The following is a 5,635-nucleotide window of genomic DNA, read 5'->3' as shown; positions in this document are numbered from 1 at the left end:
CTAAAAATTGATAAATAAAGTTTTTTGGAGGCTTACCATCGATCAATAGTCGATGGAAGTCCCAAATTTGATTGATGAAGGCTAGGCCCTTATTGTAGCTTTTTAAGCTAATGATTCATGCTTATTGGCGGGTTTTGCATTCATGGGGATGTCTTGACATAGTGGGTGTCAGATGGATTTTGGACAAAGTAGACTTGATCTTGACACTAGTAAGCTACATATATGGTAGGGTAGAGCTTCTAAAAGGCCGGTGCATCTTTACCCGGTCTCATTTAAGTGTATGTGTAGTTTCTCCTCTTGGTGTGCGTTACATCTATACGCACAAATATGGGTTTTGTCCCATTTCTTATGAGTTTTGCTATCTTGATTGCATTTTGAAGCCGTTCACTTGTTTGCTTACAAATATTGCCCAAATCTTACCCTTTTCCTAGCCACATATAACATTACCTACCTTTGTTGAGCTAGTGACTTGCTACTTAGGGTGCTCTCATATTTGGGATATGGTTATTTGTTACTATTGTGAGCATTCTTGTTACAGGATTGCTGATTCCCGTAATTTGGTGATGGTGGTGAAGAAAGGAAAAAAAAAAGAATTGGAAAAAATGCAAAATGAAAAGAAATAAAGAAAAAGAAGAGAAGTTTGTGAAAAAATGGAAAAAATGATGACAAAAGAAGAAGAAAGAAATATGAGTTGCTTCCATGTTTGAGATGTATTGTATTGGGAAGTAGTCTCTTGCGTTGTAATACAAAATGAGTCATTATGCTACTTTTGGCTCTAGTTCTTGTTCTTGGGAAAGGTTGAGGTTGGAATAAGCATCCTTTACACATTTGGTTTGTTACTAGCTTGACATTAGCTCCACATGACCAAAAACATTTGTCCACCTTCTTACCTATTTCCCCTAACCTTCTTCGTTGTTCTTGGCTTCTTTTCTTGTGCATACTTGATCATGATTAGCATTATCTTGTTGATTTGGAATGTCTACCATACTAGATTGTAGGTGCATTCACTTGAGTCGTAGATAGGAGAGTGTCACATTCACATATAATTTGCCTTGTTCATAATATGAGTGTGATGAATTCCGTGAGGAGTCTGATGTCAATAAGATCATGCAAGAGTCGAAATGTCCATGTGAAGTCCTTTGTGCTACGCCGTCCTGTAAATCTCATCCATGTATTTGCATTTTTCCATATGCCCATGTTGTTTTGGGATTTGATTCATTGTGCTTTAAAGTTATTTGACGGGAATTGCATTTGGATGAGATGATTGTTGCTCGTACCCTTGTCCTTGTTATACATTATATTGTGTGCTTGCTTGAGGACAAGCGATGGTTTAGCTTGAGGGAGTTTGATAGGTCCATTTTATGTATAGTTTACTCCCTATTTTAGCTTGGTTTTATTTGACTATTGCACTTCTTTTTTTTTTTTTTGTGGAAAAATGTAAGTTCTCATTAATATTGAAAAAGTCCCATACAACTACATATCATTTTAAGACATTACATACAACTTTGTGCCTCTAGTGATTTTTGATAAAATTAATCCAATCAAGCACTCTACTATTTCGAGTCTTTACTTCACAATGTCCTAATCTCATTTTCACTTCATATTGTACATTATTGAACAGAACATCAGGCCTAGAAATATAGCCCTCCAGTCTGCAAATGTTCCTACAGTGCCATAATTGAGCCATCAGGCATGCCAGAGACTATTGCACTTCTATTAGTGTATTTGTGAGTTAATTCCATGTTCTAGGTGTTTTTGCTCGTATTCATTACATTTTGTAGGAAATGAAGCACTCGGTAGCTTTTTCCCATCAAATTAGCATTCACCCAAGTTCACGAGGCTAATGAGAGCAAGTTTTGACCATACAAGGGCGTTCCGGGAAGTATATGGGCATTTTGGGAAGAAATTGGAATTTCCGAGCTTGATGAAACCAACTTTGGTTGGTAGACAAGTAAAGCAAAGAAGTCCAAATAAAAGCCCAAGTTAGGAGCATGTATTTGATGCCATATGTGTAACGCCCCGTAATTTCGGACCGTTAATATATTTCGAAAATAATTAATTAATCAAGTAAAATTTGACATTAATGTATTTAAAGTAAAAATAATTCAAAGAAATATAATTTTATTATATTTTGAAGAAAAGTATTTATTTTGATAGTTTCGAGATGTTTAAAAATAGTTTAAACCGTGTAAAACTTTTTATTTCGAAATAAGGGCGTATCGGGGGGAAATGACAATTCTTTTGAACGTTGGGTAAACGAATTTGGAAATGGGTCGTATGAATACTCAATTTTATTGTAATCTCGTGTTTAAGAACTTTGGTCTTGACGGAATTTGCGTTTGACTTACGGATTTAATTATTATTGAAACAAGTCAAACCCGACTCGTAAAAATCCCGACTAAAAATCCCGCTCTTCTCCTTTCCTCTTTTCTTTCCCGCGGGTCAGCCCCCTTCCCCTTCTATTTTCTGATTTTTTCTTCCTCTAACTTCATCTTCTACCTTATGATAAACAAACCAAACACATTTTTCACAAATTCAAGCTGTTTTGGCCATAATTCCTTCGTTTCTTATCGGATTTTCACGAAATTTACATTTCCGGAATCCCCTCGCCGAGATCTACAACTTAGTATGTTCTAATTTCAGTTTTCTTGAAGTTGTTTTAAGACCAATTTTCGGAAATTCGGTTTTATGTACTTATCTTTGTGTTTTTATTGTTTATTTAGGTGAAGGATTGGAAGACGAGTTTGGGGACTCGTATATTATTGAAGATAGCGGATAGTTGCTAGTTAGGGTTTGGGTTTGAGGTGCTAATTGCTCTTTTTTCTAGCTTAAGGTAACATATTTCGAGTTACTCGACGGATTATCGTCACAATCTTTGTTGTTTTGGATGTTTTGTGATTTTTGGTTTTAGTAATAATTTTCACATGTCTAGAATGGTTGCATGCATGTCAATTGTTAGCTTAAATTATGCCTTTTGTTAGTTTAAATTAACAAAGTTGAATTGGGGACGATTAATTCATGTTCAGACGGTCTTTTACTAAACAAAAATGAAAAAAAAAAGAGGATTAAGGGTGGGGCAGCAGGCCGGCAGGCCCGTGGCAGGCCCGTGGCAGGCCCACGGCTAGCCCACGGTTGGCCCGGGTCGGTCCGTTGCTTGTTTCGCGGTTTTCCATGCAAAATTTGTCATTTAAGGTTTATTAATGACATAGTTAGTATGAGTACACTTTAGGAATTGAATCATATAAGTAATAAAAATTATGTTAATGGTAAAACTATGCTTATATTAATAGTTATCACATGTTAGGATAGTTTACAAAATGAATTTGTAAATAATAGGCTCAGAATGAATTGTATAGGGATAATTGTAATGCTTTGTTGATTGTGCCGAAAACTGAGCCTTAGTCCCTTTAACTGATGCGATGTCAGTTAATTGAGTGATTGGTCAGCCGCAATTTGACCCGCACTGTCGCAGGGTCAGGTTGCGGGTAAAAATTCGGTTGAATGAATTAGATAATCGGCCTTTTTCTTGTTTTAGGCCATTTATTATATCTCTATTTCACATGTGTAGTTAGTTGAATTTAAATAGCTTCTTATTTTGTAGTAATGGCCCTAGATTCCCCTAAAGCCTTTAATATTGTTAAAATTGCTAGAATTGGAAGTTAGTATTGAATTCTTATTGAGGACACTGTTGGATTTGTATGTTGAGTAGACAATTATATAGCCTTTCACATGATAGAATGTTAGAATTCATGTTGGTAAGTGGGACTTTTTGCCCTCTTATGGTTAAGTGGGTGTCTTAATTGACTTGTGTGGTGAGTCGTGTGTGGTGTGGGCTAAAGTATTCAAGCTGGGACTAGCTGGGACTAGGTCCTAGGTGAGTATTTCGGCCTTCATCATAGATAGGTCTTTATAGTCTTTGACCAGTATATGTTCACTGCTTGATAGCCTTTGTGTTCCTGACTAGTGGATGTTTATCCAAGTTGGGGCATGACCTCAGGTACTTATTTTGATAGTATGGGGTCAGCTTAAGTACTAGCCAACCCTTCGGTGGTGTCCTTAGGGTACTCACTTCACTTTGTTTTAAAAAAAGTTGTGGGTCTTGGGTGCGGTGGTGTGTATCCGCATGTCTAGGTCTGCGCAGATTTTAGGCTAGGGTTGTGTTGTCTCTTGGCCATGTTTTATTAATATTAACCGCTGAGCCAAGATACCGGTTCGATTACCTTCCCTACCTCGTGGTATAGACTCGAGTTACAAAGTGACTATTGACGGTGCTAAGAACTTATGCCTGTCTTTGATATATTGCCCTTTCTTGTATGGTGATTTTATGAACTGTAATAGGTTTATCAAATTGTTTACATGTTACATTACATGTTACATTAATTTTGACGATTCGTGGCTGGGAGGACTCGAAGTTACTCCCTACTGAATTGTGGCTTTCGTGTTTGTATAAAATGCGATTGACAGGTTGTTGATGCTTTGTTGGGGGTCACAGACGAGCTAGTGAGCAAGGAACCTTGGACCTAGTTTTGGCTATTCTATTAGTAACCCTTTTATCCTTTGGTTTGTATATTATTTGAAGGGACATATGTCTCCCTTTTCTATTTTGGGTTTGTATCATTCTACTTTCTATTTAGCTATGGCAAAGTAGTTCATCAGCTTTTGCAGGGTTTTGGCACCCGCTTCTGGGAAGGTTGGACTTCTTGAGTTGGATTGGTTGTGAATGGTTTAGTTAGAAATTTTTTTGAAATTGCAGGTTTTTGGATAGTTGAACCATTTACAAACATATCCTACCAGTTTTTCCGTAGAATTTACGCATTTAAGTAATTAGATAACGCTAATTTTTAAGGGTGTCACAATATGATCCCTAGGATGCCTTAGATGGGCTCCTAAATATGCAAGCATAGGATTCCGCATCACTATAAAGCAAGAAGTTAAGACGGAATTAAGACGAAAATGGGAAAACACACGATCCCGGTCGGGGTGGGGTGTCCCCGATCGGGGTGACCACTCCATTAATTGTTTACATTTCGTTCCTTTAGTTATACTAGTTGGTTCCACCGCGCGCGCAAACGCGCGGTACCCCAAGATATTTTAATTCTTGACGTTTGCGTAAGCATAGTAGCGTCTTTTGATTTGTTTTAGCATTTTCCTCCCTTCGTCCCAGTGATATGTTTATACTTGCTTTATTTCTCCCTTATAAAATAAGGAAAGTGTAAACATATCACCGGGATAGAGGGTGTATATACTTTGATTTACAATTATAAGTACAAATTCTCTTGTTTTTGTATTTTTGAATCCAACTTTAAAATTTTGTGTGTAATTTTGTGAGGGTATTAACATCATACTATAATTGATTAGATTGTTAACTTGCTTAATATTTTCCATTTGCTTCTTGTTTCTATCCTAATTTCAGGAAAGCTATATTCATATTGAATGTGGCTATTCTTAGATATAGTAAATGCTTTAGTATTCTTTTGCATTATTATATTGCGTAAGGATCATTCGATAAGCGTACTGCCACCGTCAATGTTAAATTACCGAGGTATATTGATTGTTGAGGTTTTATGTGCAAATTAATGTTGGATTTATTTATAGTTTGGGGTTTTTTTCATGGCAATCAAACCAAAAGAAAATG

General features: G+C 36.6%; 1 long non-coding RNA gene across 1 annotated transcript; it reads left to right on the top strand.

Annotated features, from left to right (window-relative positions):
- The first annotated feature begins 2,492 nt into the window (after positions 1-2,492).
- On the top strand, positions 2,493-4,664 carry LOC141613595 (uncharacterized). The gene is made up of 3 exons (XR_012529261.1): positions 2,493-2,626; positions 2,724-2,833; positions 4,465-4,664. It is a non-coding gene; the product is annotated as an uncharacterized LOC141613595 (long non-coding RNA).
- Positions 4,665-5,635: the final 971 nt, after the last annotated feature.

The sequence above is a fragment of the Silene latifolia genome, chromosome 1 (assembly GCF_048544455.1).
Source record: "Silene latifolia isolate original U9 population chromosome 1, ASM4854445v1, whole genome shotgun sequence".
In the NCBI taxonomy this organism is placed as follows: Eukaryota; Viridiplantae; Streptophyta; class Magnoliopsida; order Caryophyllales; family Caryophyllaceae; genus Silene; species Silene latifolia.
This window is presented reverse-complemented; position numbering and strand designations above follow the sequence as displayed.